This window comes from Amblyraja radiata, chromosome 1 (genome assembly GCF_010909765.2).
Source record: "Amblyraja radiata isolate CabotCenter1 chromosome 1, sAmbRad1.1.pri, whole genome shotgun sequence".
Classification (NCBI taxonomy): Eukaryota; Metazoa; Chordata; class Chondrichthyes; order Rajiformes; family Rajidae; genus Amblyraja; species Amblyraja radiata.
In genome coordinates, this window is record NC_045956.1 from 142,042,292 (window position 1) to 142,060,773 (window position 18,482).

An 18,482-nucleotide genomic window follows, 5' to 3' on the forward strand; every position below is an offset into this window, starting at 1 on the left:
TAAACTAGAAAGATTACAGAGAAGATTTATGATATTGGACAGCCAAGCACATTTTCCTTGCAGCTCAGGAGGCTGACAGGTGATCTTGTAGAGGTATAGAAAATCATGAGGGAATAGATTGGGTGAATGCAGTCTATAGAATGAGCTGCCAGAGGAAGTAATAATAAAAATAATAATAATAAACTTTATTACGGACTCGACGTCCAGACAAGGGGCAACATTACATTTTAAATAAAAATGTAAAAAAATGCATTGCATATTAAAAAAATATCATTAAGTACATATAAAATCTTAGTATATCACATAAAAGCATCATAAATGATATATTTTTTATAAATAATACATAAGTTAAAAATCCAGATTAAAAGAATGATCAATGTCCTACAACGAGACAACGATACCAGTGTCTCCACAGCTGGGATTTGTAGCGTGTAGTGCTAACCTTTATGTTTGACAAGGCCACAATAATTACATTTTTAGAGTCATTTATCCTGCAAATGAATTTATACATGTGATTTCTGAGGACAGCTGCTAAAGTACTGACTCCTGCAGCCACAAACATATTACTGGCACTACACCATCTCGGTTTCCTTAGCAGTGTTCTCATGGCATTGTTATATGCCACCTTTAGACTCTGCAAACTTGTCTTTCCATAGTACGACCACAGGTGCGCAGTGTAGAGTGGTGTACAGTATGCTCTAAATAGCGACATCTTCACCACATCTGCACATGCACCAAATTTAGGCAAGAGAATATTTGCCTGTACATACAGCATGCGTCGTTGCCTATAAATATCCTCATCATCTGTCATTTGTTCTGTAATAATATGCCCTAGACATTTTACCTTATTACAGACACTAAGATTATTGTCAGACAATTTAAAATCAGGAAATTTTAGACATTTATCTTCTCTGGTTCTACAGATCATAACAGCACTCTTACTAGCATTATATTTAATGTCATGTTCCACACCATACACAGAACATATAGTAAGGAGCTGCTGGAGACCAGCGCTAGATAGACTAAAGACCACAAGATCATCTGCATACATAATATGGTTCACTAAAATATTACCAATCATGCATCCAGTGTTACAGGCTTTCAATTGTTTAGACAGATCATCAATATATAGATTAAAAAGGACTGGGGACAAAATTCACCCTTGTCTAACACCATTGCTAACCCCAAATAATTGAGCCAGGTACAATTACATCAAAAAAAAATTTGGATATGTACATGAATTGTTCAGTTTAGAGATATAGCACGGAAACAGACCCTTCTGCTCACTGAGTCCGTGCCAACCAGCGATCCCTGCACACTTACACTATCCTACACACATTGGGGACAATTTACAATTTTACTAAATCAATTAACCTAAAAACCTTTATGCCTTTGGAGAGTGGGAGGAAACCAGAGCATCCGGAGAAAACTAGAGCATCCGGAGAAAACCCATGCAGGTCACGGGGAGAATGTACAAATTCCATTTATCCAGCATCCCTGGCCTGGATCGAACCCGGGTCTCTAGCGCGGTGAGACAGTAGCTCTATCACTGTGTCACTGTGCTCTCCGAATAGGAAAAGTCAAATGTGGGTAAATAGGACGAGCTTGAATGGGGCATCTTAGTTGGAATGTATGAGTTGGGCCGAAGGGCCTGTTTCGTGCCTTATGATTTTGACTCTATGGTTCTAACAGAGTATCGACTGTGAGAAACAATAAATAATTTGGGTAGATAATCTTTTGTCTGAACTAGTAAATTGAGAGAAGAACATGATTCTAAGTATGGCAGCAGCAATAGGTCTTGCTACCTCACGTTTGCTAGTCTGGTTGCAAATTATTGCATTTTTCAGTTGATTTTCTTGTTACCCAAGCCAAGTGTGCACAGAATGATGCGAGCGCCACAGGTAAGTGGACATTCAGCACGGTCTTTAAGCTGATTGCTCCAGTCCCATAGACTTCTCTGAATCTTTAAAAAGAAACCCTCCCTTTGTATGTCTGATTTTTAAATTTGTTAATGGTTGCATTTTTCAACATTCTGCATCTCTGATAAATAGTTTATTCTGCTGCTTTTGGAGGACATGCATCAATAGATATTTCAGGTGATTCATCAAGTGTGACTGTGGTTGATTGATACACATCTGTCTTTAAACTAATAACAAGTTCATAATGATAGCAAGCTCAGGCAGTATAATTTATGTTCATTTGCATAGGAGTAACCACATCAGACACTATCATCTCTAAATATGGACACATTCATCTACGCTTTTAAGATTGTAGTTATTTCTGATTTTTAAAACCAGTTACTGTTAACTCTGAAGGCATTGAGGTGAATGCAGAGTGGATACTGAGGACACAACTTTTTAACTTGGGAAAACATTTGCAAGTGTTCCTGTCTTCCATTTGCTGTGACTGGATATTTGGATAATATTTTCTAGATAGGAGCCAGGATCTTCCTGAAGTCATCCCCTTTAACTGTGCCCAAACCTTTGGTAAGGAATCCAAAGATGAATGCAGGTCACTGTTTCATCCTTTGTACTAGTTCTGCATTTGTCTAATCATGTCTCTCTTATTCAATCACAGTACACAGAAACAAAACAATAAGACTACTTAACCCATTGGGTCTGTGCCATTCCTAAAAAACTTCCCTCATCTCTCCTCTAATTATCCAATTATTTTAAATCTTGCATCTGGTATTTTACAACTGTATGAAAGGAAATGAGTTCTTCCAATTTATTGTGTGTAGGCCTCTTACAGTTTTATTTTCAATGAAGTGACTCTTGGTTATCATTGTGTCAAAATAAAACATCTGGCATATCTATTCTCACCTCGGGTGAAATATTAAAGTCCTGCCAAATATAAAAGATAAATCCCCAGGGCCTGATGGTCTGCATCCCAGAATACTCGAGGTGGCCCTAGAAATCGTGGATCCTTGGTGATATTTTCCAATGTCTATTGACTCTGGATCAGTTCCTGTGGACTGTAGGGTAGGTAATGCAGGCCCGTACGAAGCTTTTCAAAAAGGGGGGTGGCATGACAGGATTACAAAAAACTTAATGTGAAATAATGTGCGCGCTGCGCACATCACGAGCGCGAAGTCCCTCGATGCCAGGGTCCAGGGCCCGCTTAAGGGCCCTGGAAGCTCAGGGGTTTTAAATGCTTTCTGGCATTCTGAGCCTTATTTTGGAGCATTTTTGAACCAAATTTATGACCAATATTTCAGAAATTAATAGGAATCTGAGAGGTAGCATTTTCACACAAAGGATGCTGGGTGTATGTAACGAGCTGCCAGAAGAGGTAGTTAAGGCTGGGACTATCCTAATGTTTAAGAGACATTTGGACACGTACATGGATAGGACAGATTTAGATGGATATGGGCCAAACGCGTGTGAGTGGGACTAGTTTAGATGGGACATGTTGGTCGGTGTGGGCAAGTTGGGCTGAAGGGCCTGTTTCCACACTGCATGATTCTATGACTAAAAAGTGAAGAAGAAAAATGCATGTAGATAAGTAGAGCAGGTTTGAAAGAGGAATGAAATGTAAAGGCAGAGAGAGGTTTATGGGTGGAAAGGAACATAGGAAAGGAGGGGGGAGAGTGGGCTTGGGCAGATGGGTGAAGGGAAAATAGACACAAAGTGCTGGAGTAACTCAGTGAGTCAGGCACTCTGGAGAAAAGGTATAGATTATATTTCGGGTCAAGACCGTTCTTCAATAATAATCATGATGTGACATGCATAGACATTCCTGAATGTTACCCAAACCATCGTGAGCTACTTTGTTACGGTGCTTGTCCTCTCTTGTAACATCTCTGCTGCCTTGGGTGATGCAGGACAGGACACAAGCTTTGGGGCACGGTGTGAAGCTGTTGCCGTCTGTCCCAGCCTGGTAAAAACCTGGATGGAATGGATTTGGAGAGGATGTTTCCACTAGTGGGAGAGTCTAGGACCAGTGGCCACAGCCTCAGAATTAAAAGACATTCCTTTAGGAAGGAGATGAGCAGGAATTTCTTAAGTCAGAGGGTGGCGAACTGTGGACAATGGACATTTTTCAGGAGGAGATTGATAGATTCTTGATTGATACGGGTGTTGGAGGTAATGGGGAGAAGGCAGGAGAATGGGTTTGAGAGGGAAAGATAGATAGAGTCATAGAGTGATACAGTGTGGAAACGCCCTTCGGCCCAGCATGTCTCATCTGCACTAGTCCCACCTGCCCACGTTTGATCCATATCCCTCCGAATCTGTCCTATCCATGTACCTGTCTAACTGTTTCTTAAATGTTGTGATAGTCCCTGCCTCAACTACCTCCTCTGGCAGCTTGTTCCATACACCTACCACCCTTTGTGTGAAAAATATACCCCTCAGATTCCTATTAAATCTTTTGCCCTTCACCTTAAACTTATGTCCTCTGCTCCTCGATTCACTTACTCTGGGCAAAAGACTCAACCATATCTATCCAAATCATGATTTTATACACCTCTATTAGATCATCTCTCATCCTCCTGTGCTCCATGAAATAGTCCCAGCCTACTCGACCTCTCCCTATAGCTCTGGCCCTCTAGCCCTGGCAACATCCTCGTAAATCTTCACTGTACCCTTTCCAGTTTGATGACATCTTTCCTATAACATGGTGCCCAGAACTGAATACAATACTCTGAATACGGCCTCACCAACTTCTTACGCAACTGTAACATGACTGTAACAACAACTTCTATACTCAGCCTGACCCGCTGAGTTACTCCAGCACTCTGTGAAACGTCATAGAACAGGGCAAGATTAGAAAGTTTGCTGATTATACAGAAGTGAGTGGTTTTGCAGATAGTGAAGATGGTTGTGAAAGATTGCAGCAGGATCTGGATCAATTAGCCAGGTGGGCAGAGTGATGGTTGCATGGTTCCTTGAAGGTCGTGTCGCAGGTATATCAGGTGGTCAAAAAGTATTTTGGCACTTTGGCCTTCATCAGTCAGAGTATTGAGTATAGAAGTTGGGAGATCTTTCCCTCTCAAACCCATTCTCCTGCCTTCTCCCCATTACCTCTGACACCCGTATCAATCAAGAATCTATCAATCTCCTCCCAGTGGGAGTGGCGTGGGCCCAGCGGGGGTCACTGGGGGTGGCGTGGGCCCAGCGGGGGTGGCGGCCCAGAGGGGGTCACTGGGGGTGGCTTGGGCCCAGCGGGGGTGGCGTGGGCCCAGCGGGGGTCAGTGGGGGTGGCGGTGGTCAGCGTGGGCCCAGCGGGGATAGTGTGGGCGGGAGATGGCTTGGGCCCTGGCGGCGAGGGGAGCAGGCCCTGCCGCAGCGGCGTCTGGTGTTGGGGTTACAGCCGCTGGGTTCAGTTTCAGCCTCTCCCGCCTGGCGACGGGAGAACAGAGAACTGGCAGTTTCCAAAGTGGAAACGCTGATTTTTTATTTATTTTTTATTTTTCTTACTCTGTGGGGGAAAAGGGGGGGTGCGGTCGCACCCAACGCACCCCCCCCCTTCGGACGGCCATGTAATGTAACCCCACTTTTTAAGGAAGGAGGGAGAGAGAAAACGGAATTAGACCAGTTAGCCTGACATCGGTAGTGGGGAAGATGCTTGCCGATTATTAAAGATGTGATAGCAGTGCATTTAGAAAGCAGTGATAGGATCGGTCAAAGTCAGCATAGATTTATGAAGGGGAAATCATGCTTGACTAACCTGGAATTTTTTGAGGATGTAACAAGTAGAATGGATAAGGGAGAGAGCCAGTGGATGTGGTGTATCTGGACTTTCAAAAAGCATTTGACAAGGTCCCACACAAGAGATTAGTGTGAAAAATTACAGCACATGGTATTGTGGGTAGGGTATTGACATGGATAGAGAACTGGTTGGCAGACAGGAAGCAAAGAGTAGGAATTAACAAGTCCTTTTCAGAATGGCAGGCAACGACTAGTGGGGTGCCGCAATGCTCAGTGCTGGGACCCCAGATATTTACAATATAGGTATATATTAACGAATTAGACGAGGGAATTAAATGTAACATCTCCAAGTTTGTGGATGACACAAAGATGGGTGGCAATGTGAGCTGCGAGGAAGATGCTATGAGGCTGCAGGGTGTCTTGGATAGGTTGGGTTAGTGGGCAGATGCATGACATAATGTGGATAAATGTGAAGTTATCTACTTAGGTGGCGAGAACAAGAAGGCAGATTATTATGTGAAGTGTGTCAGATTAGGAAAAGGGGAGGTGCAATGAGACCTGGTTGTCCTTGTACATCAGTCACTGAAAGTCAGCAAGCAGGCACAGCAGGCAGTGAAGAAAGCCATGTTGGCCTTCATAGCAAGAGGATTTGAGTATGGGAGAAAGGAGGCCCTACTGCAGTTGTACAGGGCCCTGGCGAGACTGCACCTGGAATATTGTGTGCAGTTTTGGTCGCCCAATTTGAGGAAGGACATTCTTGCTATTTGAGGGAGTGCAGCGTAGGTTCACCAGGTTCATTCCCCCGGGATGGATGGACTGACATATGATGAAAGAATGGGTCGGCTGGGCTTGTATTCACTGGAATTTACAAGGATGAGAGGGTACCTTATAGAGAAACATAAACATTCTTAAGGGTATGGACAGGCTAGATGCAGGAAAAATGTTCCTGATGTTGGGGGAGTCCAGAACCAGGGGTCACAGTTTAAGAATAAGGGGTATGCCATTTAGGACTGAGGAGGAAAAACTTTTTCAGCCAGAGAGTTGTGAATCTGGAATTCACTGCCACAGAAGGCAGTGTGGGACAATTCACTGGATGTTATCAAGAGAGTTAGATTTAGCTCTTTGGGCTAACAGAATCAAGTGATATGGGAAAAAAGCAGGATTGGGTTACTGATTTTGGACGATCAGCCATGATCATTTTGAATGGCGGTGCTGGTTTGAAGGGCCGAATGGCCTACGTCTGCATTTTTTCCCTATGTGATAAAGGCTAGAATTGAAAAAGGGACTAGTGGTAAGATAAGGAAAGATGATACTAAACAAGTACTTTGCATCTGTATTCGCAAAAGAGAAGGACAATGAGGACAGCGAGATCAGTGTGAAGAACACTAACATGAAAGCGCAGTTTAAGATCAGGATGGAGGTGTTGGGGCTTCTGCAGAGCATTAAGGTGGATAAATCCCCAGGGCCTGGTGGATCTATCCAAGGTTATAGAGAGATGATGGGGACCTTGAAAAGATATTTGCAGCATGTCTAGCCAAAGGCAAGGAATTGGAGCACTGCAGAGTAACAAATGTTTCTTTGTTTAAGAAGGGAAGTAGAGATAATCCAGGGAATTGTAGACTGGTGGGGCTAAAGTCAGTGATGGGGAAGCTGTCGGATAGGATTGTTTGAGAAAGGATTTGCTTCCATCTGGAAGGGCATGGAATTTTTAGGGTCATTCAGCATGGCTGTACGCACCAGGTCAAGTCATACTAACTTGATGGAGTCTTGAAGGTGTGATGATGAATATGGATAGGGTGGTGGAGGTTGTTCACATTAATTTTAGTAAGGCATTAGATAAAATCCCCAAAGATAGGCTGATCCAGAAGATTAAGATGCATGGGATTCATGGTGACTTGACCACAAGGATTCAGACCAGGTTTACTCACCGAAGAGTGGGTTGTGGTGGAATGTCCTTATTCCGGTTGGAGGTCTGTGATCATTTTAGTTCCATTAGGATCTGTGCTGGGAAATCTTGTGTATAAGATATGTGTGTATATGATTTGGACTGGAATGTAGATGAGTTGGTTTGTAGATTTGCAGAAGACACGAAGATTGTTGGAGCTTTGGGCAGTAAAGGAGGCTATCAAAGTGTACAGTGGGATATAGATCAACTACATAATGTTTGGGACAAAAGCCCATCATTTACTTATCTGCCTCTCTACTCCACAATTTGAGATTTGTAGTAGAAAAAATCACACGTGGTTAAAGTGCACATTGTCAGATTTTAATAAAGGCTATTTTTATACATTTGACCGTGTAGAAATTACAGCTGCGTTTATACATAGTCCCCCCCCATTTCAGGGCACCATAATATTTGTGACACATGGCTTAACAGGTGTTTGTAATTGCTTAAGTGTGTTTAATTGCCACCTTCATGCAGGTATAAGAGAGCTCTCAGCATCTCGTCTTTCCTCCAGTATTTACATCACCTTTGGAAACTTTTACTGCTGTTTATCAACATGAGGATCAAAGTTATGTCCATGAAAGTCAAATAAGCCATTATGAGACTGAGAAAAAAGTATAAAACTGTTAGAGACATCAGCAAACCTTAGGCTTACCAAAATGGAACATAATTAAGAAGAAAGAGCACTGTTGAGCTTATTAATCTCAAAGGGAGGCCAAGGAATAGCAATGTTACAAAATTTTGAGATTTTAAAAATCAAGTCTGTAATTTATCCCATCTGATAAAGCATAAAAATAAGTTTAATTTGACATCTAATTCACTTTCATATCTCAAGTATTTAAAAAGTTATGGCCATTTTCATACTCGGAAATGAGCATCTTGTTCCCTATTGATTTTCTATGGACATAACAAAAAAGTTGTGATCGTGAACAGTCAAAAGCCCATAACTTTCTTAAAAATTAAGAGAACTGAATGAAATTTTCAGTTATCATAGATTGAAGCATTCTGAAACAAATATAAAATAATCTTACTTGGATGACCTGAAATTAAAGCATATAATTAGTTAGTTACCTAATTGTAGCTAATTTCAGACTTCAATTACTAGATCTAAACATCTATCCATTTCTTAATAAATGATTAACATTTTTAAATAGCCTAAATGTCCAAATAATATTCACAAATAATTCACAATAAAACATGATTTTTAAATCTCATTTACATTAATTTATAGGCCAAATGGAAGGAATTCAGTGTTCAATTGCTGTAAATAAATGCCCATTTAAATCAGCTTTCCAGTGGGTCCCTGTGGAACGCGCTGGTTTAGAACGTTCACATTGCGGTAGATTTGTGCCCCAAATGCCGAGAAAAATACTGCGCGATATAATGGGCCCAAATTGAGCTACTCGCAATATTAAATTTTGTATAAAAGGATCTTTAGAAGCCCTTTTGAATGTAAAAATATACAACCTAACTTCTGCTATTTTCTTTATGAGACCCTGCGGTTGCTGACGGTCGCGGGTTTAAAGATTGATTTTTAAACTACTATAACTATTATTCAAGGCCTTTAAACCTAATAATAGCTTTTGCGACGGGGTCTTCCAGCGATTTTTCGTTAATAATTAACTAGGCTGAACATTTTCGATTGGAACAGCTTAGAGAAAATCGCGTTTTAAACCCGCCCCCTCTAAACGGCGCCAAAATCGCGCACAACCTCAACGGCAGATATTCAGCGACGCTTCAGGTAGGCTTTGCAACATACCTACAAGGAAGACCTCCACAGCTGATGACAGATAATTCTATAATAAAGAAAAATCCCCAAAAACCTGTCCGACCAATCAGAAACACTCTTCAGGAGTCAGGTGTGGATTTGTCAATGACCACTGTCCGCAGAAGATTTCATGAACAGAAATACAGAGGCTACACTGCAAGATGCAAACCATGGGTTAGCCGCAAAAATAGGATGGCTCACGACCATGTAGAAATTACAGCAGTGTTTATACATAGTCCCCCCCCCCCCCCCCCCCCCCCTCCATTTCAGGGCACCATAATGTTTGGGACACAGCAATGTCATGTAAATGAAAGTAGTCATGTTTAGTATTTTGTTGCATATCCTTTGCATGCAATGACTGCTTGAAGTCTGCGATTCATGGACATCATCAGTTGCTGGGTGGCTTCTCTGGTGATGCTCTGCACGGACTGTATTGCAGCCATCTTTAGCTTATGCTTGTTTTGGGGGATAGTCCCCTTCAGATTTGTTGCTTTAGCAGTATGTTTGGGATCATTGTCTTGCTGTAGAATGAACCGCCAGCCAATGTGTATTGAGGCATTTGTTTGAACTTGAGCAGATAGGATGTGACTATAGACTTCAGAATTCATTATGCTACTACCATCAGCAATTGTATCATCAATGAAGATAAGTGAGCCAGTACCTTCAGCAGCCATACATGCCCAGGCCATAACACCCCCACCACTGTGTTTCACAGATGTGATGGTATGCTTTGGATCTTGGGCAGTTCCTTCTCTCCTCCATACTTTGCTCTCACCATCACTCTGACATAAGTTAATCTTCGTCTCATCTGTCCACAAGACCTTTTTTTCCCAGAACTGTGGTTGCTCTTTTGAGCAAAGATCATAGAGCGGAGCAAGATGGTCCACTCGGTGAAAAAGGCGTAGTAGGTCATGGGAAATTTGTTGCGCCATCTTCGGAATCGGCGTCGCCATTACTGTCATGCTCTAGTATCTTTGTCTGCAAGTGCAGAGTACGCAGCGCCACGTTAGAAATGCCAGTGCCGCACATTAATGTTATTATATTAAGGCACATTAATGGGGGCCCCATTAGTCTGCAGCCATGTTTACGCAATTCGAGTCAGCTTGCACCATAGCGACAGCGTTCCCAACTCCGTGTACTTACTGTGTTATCTCCGAGGAAGTAATTTCTCCCAAGTTTGGACAACTTTTTTGAATGGGATTGTGGTGAAAAATGCACGAACTCTGAGAATTATAATCTAGAAATGACTGTCACTGTTATGATCTAGAAATTAGTGGCTCAATTTTTGTGAAATAACTTCAGGATCAATTTGATTACTGTTGCAGCTTTCAACCACATGTTGTATTTTAAAGTACTAGGTATAAATTATAATTCAAATGGGTGATATAACTACATAGGTTAGAAATTGTGATATCAATAGATTGTCAATCTTCATTTAATGCGGGGCTGAGGTATTAAAATGATTAAATTTAGTCTCTAGGTTTTTTTTAAAGATAGTAATATTCAGATGTGGTGTTTAATACAGGCATCAATGATGGCGATATCAGTTCATTTTCTTTATCTTATTATTTGTTTTTCAATTTTGAACTCCAGCCGACACCTTATTTGATAAATTGCTTCTTTAAGTTACAGTTTCTGATTTAACTGCATGCACTGTAGCCGAGATTATCGCTATTTTTACTGTAATTTTGGAAAACTTGGAATATTACACAAACTATCAGGAGTATTTTTCTATTTGTCATAAAATATCAAAAATATTAATTTCCAGTAAAATAAAATAAAAAGCAGTAACTTGCAGATTCCTGCAAATACATCAGAAAGAGTAATTTCCCTTATTGGACCACGAATGATTCATTTGAAGCTGAAGAAGGGTCTGGACCTGAAACGTCACCCATTCCTTCTCTCCGGAAACGCTGCCTGTCCCGGCTAAGTTACTCCAGCTTTTTGTGTCTATCTTAGGATTCATTTTCAGTCACTAAAATATCAGTAACAGCCATATGCTGCTTATGGTTCATCCATTGTCAGATTCAGATCCGATTCAGATCCAGATTCAACTTTATTGTCATTGTGCAGTGTACAGTACAGAGACAACGAAATGCAGTTAGCATCTCCCTAGAAAAGCGACATAAATATGAGCAATAAATAAACTATTTACGTGTATACAGTCATAGTATTTTTTTTCCTGGTGGGAGTAGTGTCCGGGAGGGGGGTGATTGGCAATCATCGAGGTACGGTGTCGAGTAGTGTAACAGCCACAGGGAAGAAGCTGTTCCTGGACCTGCTGGTCCGGCAACAGAGAGACCTGTAGCACCTCCCGGATGGTAGGAGGGTAAACAGTCTGTGGTTGGGGTGAGAGCAGTCCTTGGCGATGCTGAGCTCCCTTTGCAGACAACACTTGCTTTGGACAGACTCAATGGAGGGGAGTGAGGAACCGGTGATGCGTTGGGCAATTTTCACCACCCTCTGCAGTGTTTTCCAGTCGGAGACAGAGCAGTTGCCATACCATACTGTGATACAGTTGGTAAGGATGCTCTCGATGGTGCAGCGGTAGAGGTTCACCAGGATCTGAGGAGACAGATGAACCTTCTTTAGTCTCCTCAGGAAGAAGAGACGCTGGTGAGCCTTCTTGACCAGAGTTGAGGTATTGTGGGTCCAAGAGAGGTCATCGGAGATGTTGACTCCCAGGAACCTGAAGCTGGAAACACGTTTCACCTCCCTCCCGTTAATGTGGATAGGGGTGTGTGTGCCGCCCCTAGACTTCCTGAAGTCTACAATGAGCTTCTTGGTCTTGGAGTTAAGGGCTAGGTTGTTGTCAGCGCACCATGCTGCTAGGAGCTGGACCTCCTCCCTATAGGCCGACTCATCGATGTTGCTGATGAGGCCAATCACCGTTGAATCATCTGCATACTTGATGATGGTGTTAGTACCATGTACAGGTGTGCAGTCGTAGGTGAAGAGGGAGTAGAGGAGGGGGCTCAGCACACATCCCTGTGGAACGCCGGTGTTCAGGGTGAGGGTTGAAGAGGTGTGCTTGTCTAACCTAACAGACTGGGGTCTGTTGGTTTGAAAGTCCAGTATCCAGTTGCAGAGGGAGGGGTCGATGCCCAGGTTACCGAGTTTGGTGATCAGTTTAGAGGGTATGATGGTGTTGAAAGCTGAGCTGTAATCGATGAACAGCATTCTTACGTAAGTGTCTCTGTTGTCGAGGTGGGAGAGGGCGGAGTGAAGTGCCGTTGAGATGGCATTCTCCGTACTCCTGTTCTTGTGGTAGGCAAACTGATAGGGATCTAATGTGAGGGGTAGACAGCCTTTGAGGTGTGCCAGGACCAGCCTCTCTAAGCACTTGGTGATGAAGGGAGTAAGTGCAACTGGGCGGAAGTCGTTGAGGCTTGCCGCAGTGGAGTGTTTTGGCACCGGCACGATGGAGGTGGTTTTAAGGCACGTGGGCACAACTGCTTGGGCAAGTGACAGGTTGAAGATGTCAGTCCAGACGTCTGTCAGCTGCGCAGCACAGGCCCTGAGGATGCGCCCGGGGATGCCATCAGGGCCAGCAGCCTTACGTGCATTAGTCCTACTCAGTGCCACGTACACGTCGTAGGGGGTGAGTGTGTGGGGCTGGTGATCGGCAGGGAGCACCGCCTTGATGGCTGTCTCTAGATTGTCCCTGTCAAAGCGGCCATAGAAGTGGTTAAGCCCCTCAAGGAAGGAGGCGTTGCTGGATGTGGGGGTGGTGTTGGTGGGTCTATAGTCCGTGATGGCCTGAATGCCTTGCCACATGCGTCGGGGGTCGGAGTTGTTGTTGAAGTGCTCCTCAATCCTGAGCTTATGGCAGTGCTTGGCCTTCTTGATGCCCCTCTTCAGGTTAGCCCTGGATGAACTGTAGGCTCGGGCATCGCCTGACCTGAAAGCGGTGTCCCGTACTTTCAGCAGTAGCCTGACCTCGCTGTTCATCCATGGCTTCTGATTCGGGAATATGGTCACCCGTTTGAGGGAGGTGACACTATTGATGGTGGAGTTTATAAAGTCCAGAACAGAGGATGTGTAGGAATCAATGTCCGTGTGGGAGTCAAGGGTGGCCTGGGCTGCAAACGCCTTCCAGTCAGTGTTTCCAAAACATTGCTGAAGTGTGGAGTCCGCCTCCTCTGACCAGACTTTAACTGTCCTCACAGTGGGTTTAACCTGTCTGATGAGTGGGGAGTACTTAGGGAGCAGGAACAATGAGAGGTGATCAGACTGACCAAGGTGGGGGAGGGGGACGGCTTTGTAAGCTTCAGCCATGTTAGTGTAGACTTTGTCCAGTGTCTTGTCTTCTCTAGTGGCGAAGGAGACATGTTGGTGGAATTTGGGGAGTACAGTCTTCAGGTTAGAGTGATTGAAGTCACCCGCAACAATGAAGGCTGCCTCGGGGTTGTGAGTCTGTTGTTTGCTAATGGCAGTATGCAGATCGTTCATTGCAAGCTTGGCATTAGCATCAGGAGGAATATAGGCTGCAGTCACAACAGTGGAGGTAAACTGTTATGAGCGTGTTATTTCATGCCATTTGTCCACAAAGTAGTTCACACAGTATTTCTAGATTATAACATGCAAAAATCAGAAGCAACCATTGCCATTTTAAATATCACACCGTGATTTACTGCCTAAAGACTGGCTGCATGGTTGTTAACATGAGATCGCCATCAGGTTAAACTGGTGTTTTGAGGTAGATTCCCGTGGAAACAGGTAAAGGGTTGGTACAAAAATTGCTCCATCAGTGTTACAAAGTGTACTCATTTGTTACAAAATGAGGGTTAGCACTATATTGGACCAACCCCCTCAAATATATGCTAAATTAAAAACTAAACTATGGTAGCAATGTACATTATTCATGTCTTAAGCTTGCACTTCTGTGTAGGTATGTATACACTACATTTTATTACACTGATATAGAATGAAAGTATGAAAAAATATCTTGGCATGTGTTCATTGATATTTTATTCACAGTATTAGTATTTCATAGAGAGAGCGAGGTTGAAAGAAAGAAAAGTTGCTCAACAAATAATTAGAGGAAATCACAAGAAAGAAACTATAGAAATATATGTGTGTGTGTTAAATATTTATAACATACATATATATCACACACCCACACATGCATCATATATATATAATGAATATATATATATATATATATATATATATATATATATATACTAGAGAAATATGAGCGTTGCTTTAAATCAAAGTTGCTTCTGATCCATGAGGGAACTTTGAGGTCTATTATCTCTATCTATAATCTCTATCTATTATCTCAGCCTTGGAGGGCATCTACCACACACGGTGCCTCAGGAAGGCCGTCAGCATCCATAAAGACTCCTCACACCCTTGTAACGGACTGTTTGAACTACTTCCCTCCGGCAGACGTTACAAGGCCTTCTACGCCCGAACCTCCAGACTCAGAAACAGCTTTATTCCCAGAGCTATAGCGGCTCTGAACCGGCCCTGCTGAGTGCCCCCCATCCCACCTGGACTGTCTCCCTCAGATGGTCACGTCACACAGCTTATTTATTTATTTTACTTTTCTTTTACATCGGTTGGAAGCTGCATACTCAATCTCATTGCACTGACGTGCAATGACAATAAAATATATTATTATTATTATTATTATTACACACACACACCACACACCACCACCACCACCACCCCCCCCTCCCTCGTTAGGACGAAGAGCCTGTTTCCCTAAACTAAAGTCAGTTACCTTGCACCGTTAATTGGATTTATTTAAGTCTCAATGTGGCAAAGTATGAACATGAAATTATTCACTCTCATGTAATCTCTTTCTTTGCTGAAACATTTCTCCTTTTCGTCACAAAATAAATGTATACTCCCTGATTTATACAGATTACTACACATTTTCCCCCCGTCTTTAATACCTTTTAAAATATCTCACAGGTCCGCCACTCCGCAGATTTTAGTGACATTGCATTACCCAATGTTCTTTTCATGATGCCTTCTTCTCTCTATATGAATTTGGTAGATGAGCTATATCACACACATGTACTGTTCCCTGCAACGCTGATTACACTGCGAGAGGCATAACGGAAGTCAGGACGGGTTTCACGAAATGGTGGAGGTTACGCTCCGTTGCGTACTACACGTCAGTGCATTGGATTTTGCAGGAGGGGACCATCTTGCTCCATTCTATGATCTTTGCTTTTAAGCACTTCTTGGCAAACTAACCGGGCCATCCTATTTTTGCGGCTATCCAGTGGTTTGCATCTTGCAGAGTAGACTCTGTATTTCTGTTCATGAAGTCTTCTGCAGACAGTGGTCATTGACAAATCCACACCTGAATCCTGAAGAGTGTTTCTGATCTGTCGGACAGGTGTTTGGGGATTTTTCTTTATTATAGAGAGAATTCTTCTGTCATCAGCTGTGGAGGTCTTCCTTGGCCTGCCAGTCCCTTTGTGATTAGTAAGCTCACCAGTGCTCTCTTTCTTCTTAATGATGTTCCAAACAGTTGATCTTGGTAAGCCTAATGTTTGGCTGATGTCTCTAACAGTTTTATTCTTGTTTCTCAGTCTCATAATGGCTTCTTTGACTTTCATCGGAATAACTTTGGTCCTCATGTTGATAAACAGCAATAAAAGGGTCCAAATGTGATGGAAAGGCTGGAGGAAAGACCAGGTGCTGAGAGCTCTCTTATACCTGCATTAAGGAGGCAATTAAACACACCTGAGCATTAACAAACACCTGTGAAGCCATGTGTCCCAAACATTAAGGTGCCCTGAAATGGGGGGGGGGGGGGGAAGACTATGCATAAACACAGCTGTAATTTCTACATGGTGAAACCAGAATGTATAAAAAGGGCCTTTACTAAAATCTGACAATGTGCACTTTAACCACATGTTATTTATTTTTTCTATTACAAATCTCAAATTGTGGAGTACAGAGGCAAATAAATAAATGATGGGTCTTTGTCCCAAACATTATGGAGGGCATGTTCATAAATGGGCAGAGAAATGGCAAATGAAGTTTAATCTGCAAGTAAGAGGAGTTGAACTTTGAGAGGTCAAATATAAGGGGAAGGTTCATAGTCGGAGGCAAGAACCTTAATAGCATTGATATGCAGAGTGGCTTCGGGGTCTCGGTTTATAGCTCCTTGAAAGTGGCAACACGTAGATAGTGATAAAGAAGATGTGTAGTATGTGTGCCTTCATTGGTCAAGGCATTGAGAGAGTCAGAATGTTGTGATGCAGCTGTATAAGACTTTGGTTAGACCGCATTTCGAGTATAAGATGATGTCTGCTACCCCATTATAGGGAGGATGTAGAGGCTTTGGAGAGGGCGCAGGAGGTTTACCAAAATGATGCCTGGATTTTGGACCTGGAGGTTGAGGGGTGACCCAAGAGAAATGTATAAAATTATGGGAGGAATAGGTTAGATCACCAGAACCTTGTGCCCAGGGTAGAAGTGTCAAAGACTAGAGGGCTTAGTTTTACAGTAAGAGGGGCAAGGTTTAACGGCGATGTGTGGGTCAAGTTTTTGGTGGTGGATGGCTGGTTCGTGCCACCAGGAGTGTTGGTGGAGGCAGGCACAATATTGGCATTTAAGAGGCTTATAGATTGGAATACAGATATGCAGGGAATGGAGGGGGAGGGGGTGGTATGGTTTATGTAAAGGGACATGAGATTAATTTATCATGTTCGGCCTATTCCTGTGCTGTATTGTTCTAAGAGGAGTTAAATGTAAAGGCATGTGGGTGGATGGGGGACAGGGCTGATGAAAGGAAAATGTGGGAATCAGAGATGTTCAGTTTAGTTGATTGTCATGTGTACCGAGGTACAGTGGAAAGCTTTTAGTACAGTGAAAAGATGGGAGATGAGTGTATGAAGGAGAGGATCAGAGCAGTGACTGGGGCAGTGAGAAGGGCTGAAAGAAATGTGTGTGCACTGGGGTAGAAGGGCAGGGGAAAGAGAAAAATATTGCTTTAAATTGGGGAATTCAATGTGTATAGAAACATAGAAAATAGGTGCAGGAGTAGGCCATTCGGCCCTTCAAGCCTGCACCGCCATTCAATATGACCATGGCTGATCATCCAACTCAGTATCCTGTACTTGCCTTCTCTCCATACCTCCTGATCCCTTTAGCCACAAGGGCCACATCTAACTCCCTCTTAAATATAGCCAATGAACTGGCCTCAACTACCTTCTGTGGCAGAGAGTTCCAGAGGTTCACCAGAAAAAAAAATTCTCCTCTCGGTCCTAAAGGATTTCCCCTTTATCCTTAAACTGTGACCCCTTGTCCTGGGCTTCCCCAACATCGGGAACAATCTTCCTGTATCTAGCCTGTCCAACCCCTTAAGAATTTTGTAAGTTTCGATAAGATTCCCCTTCAATCTTCTAAATTCTAGCGAGTACAAGCCGAGTCTGTCCAGTCTTTCGTCACTGTTGGGTTGTAAGCAACTCCAATGAAATACGAGGAGCTTTTCTTCCAGTTTACATGTAGCTTTACTCTGGCAATGGAGGAGGCCAAGGACAGGAAGGGGTTTAAAATAGCAGGACAGTGTTTATTGAATCGTTCACCTGGTTTACACTTAGTCTTGCTGGTGTAAGGAAGACCACATTGGAAGCTCCCAAGTACAGTAGACAATGTTGGAAGAATGAATGGCACACACACTTTTCTTCTACCCCAGTCATCTTGCACTTTATCCCCTTTCCCTTCCTTTATACACTTTCTTCCTATCCTAACTCCCACATTTCCCTTTTATCCCCATCCCTTCCATCCATATACCTCCTTCTCACTTTACATTTCACTTTTTCATTCTCTGACACCCTTTTATCTTCTACCAATCATTACCCCCCTAAACACCACTTGCATCCACCTATTACCAAGCTTTGCCAAAACCTCAGTTCTCTTTTCCAGCTTTCTCCCCTCCACTCCAATCAGTTTGAAGAAGGCTCCCAACCCAAAACATCATCTATTCATTTCCTCCACAATGCTGCCTGACCCACTGAGTTCCTCCAACACTTTGTTTTTTTGCTCAAGGTTTCAGCACCTGCAGTTTCTTGTGTCTCTATGTTAACCATGTATTTTTAAGAGAGGTAGATAGGTTATCATTAACAAGCAATGTTGTGAAACTTTA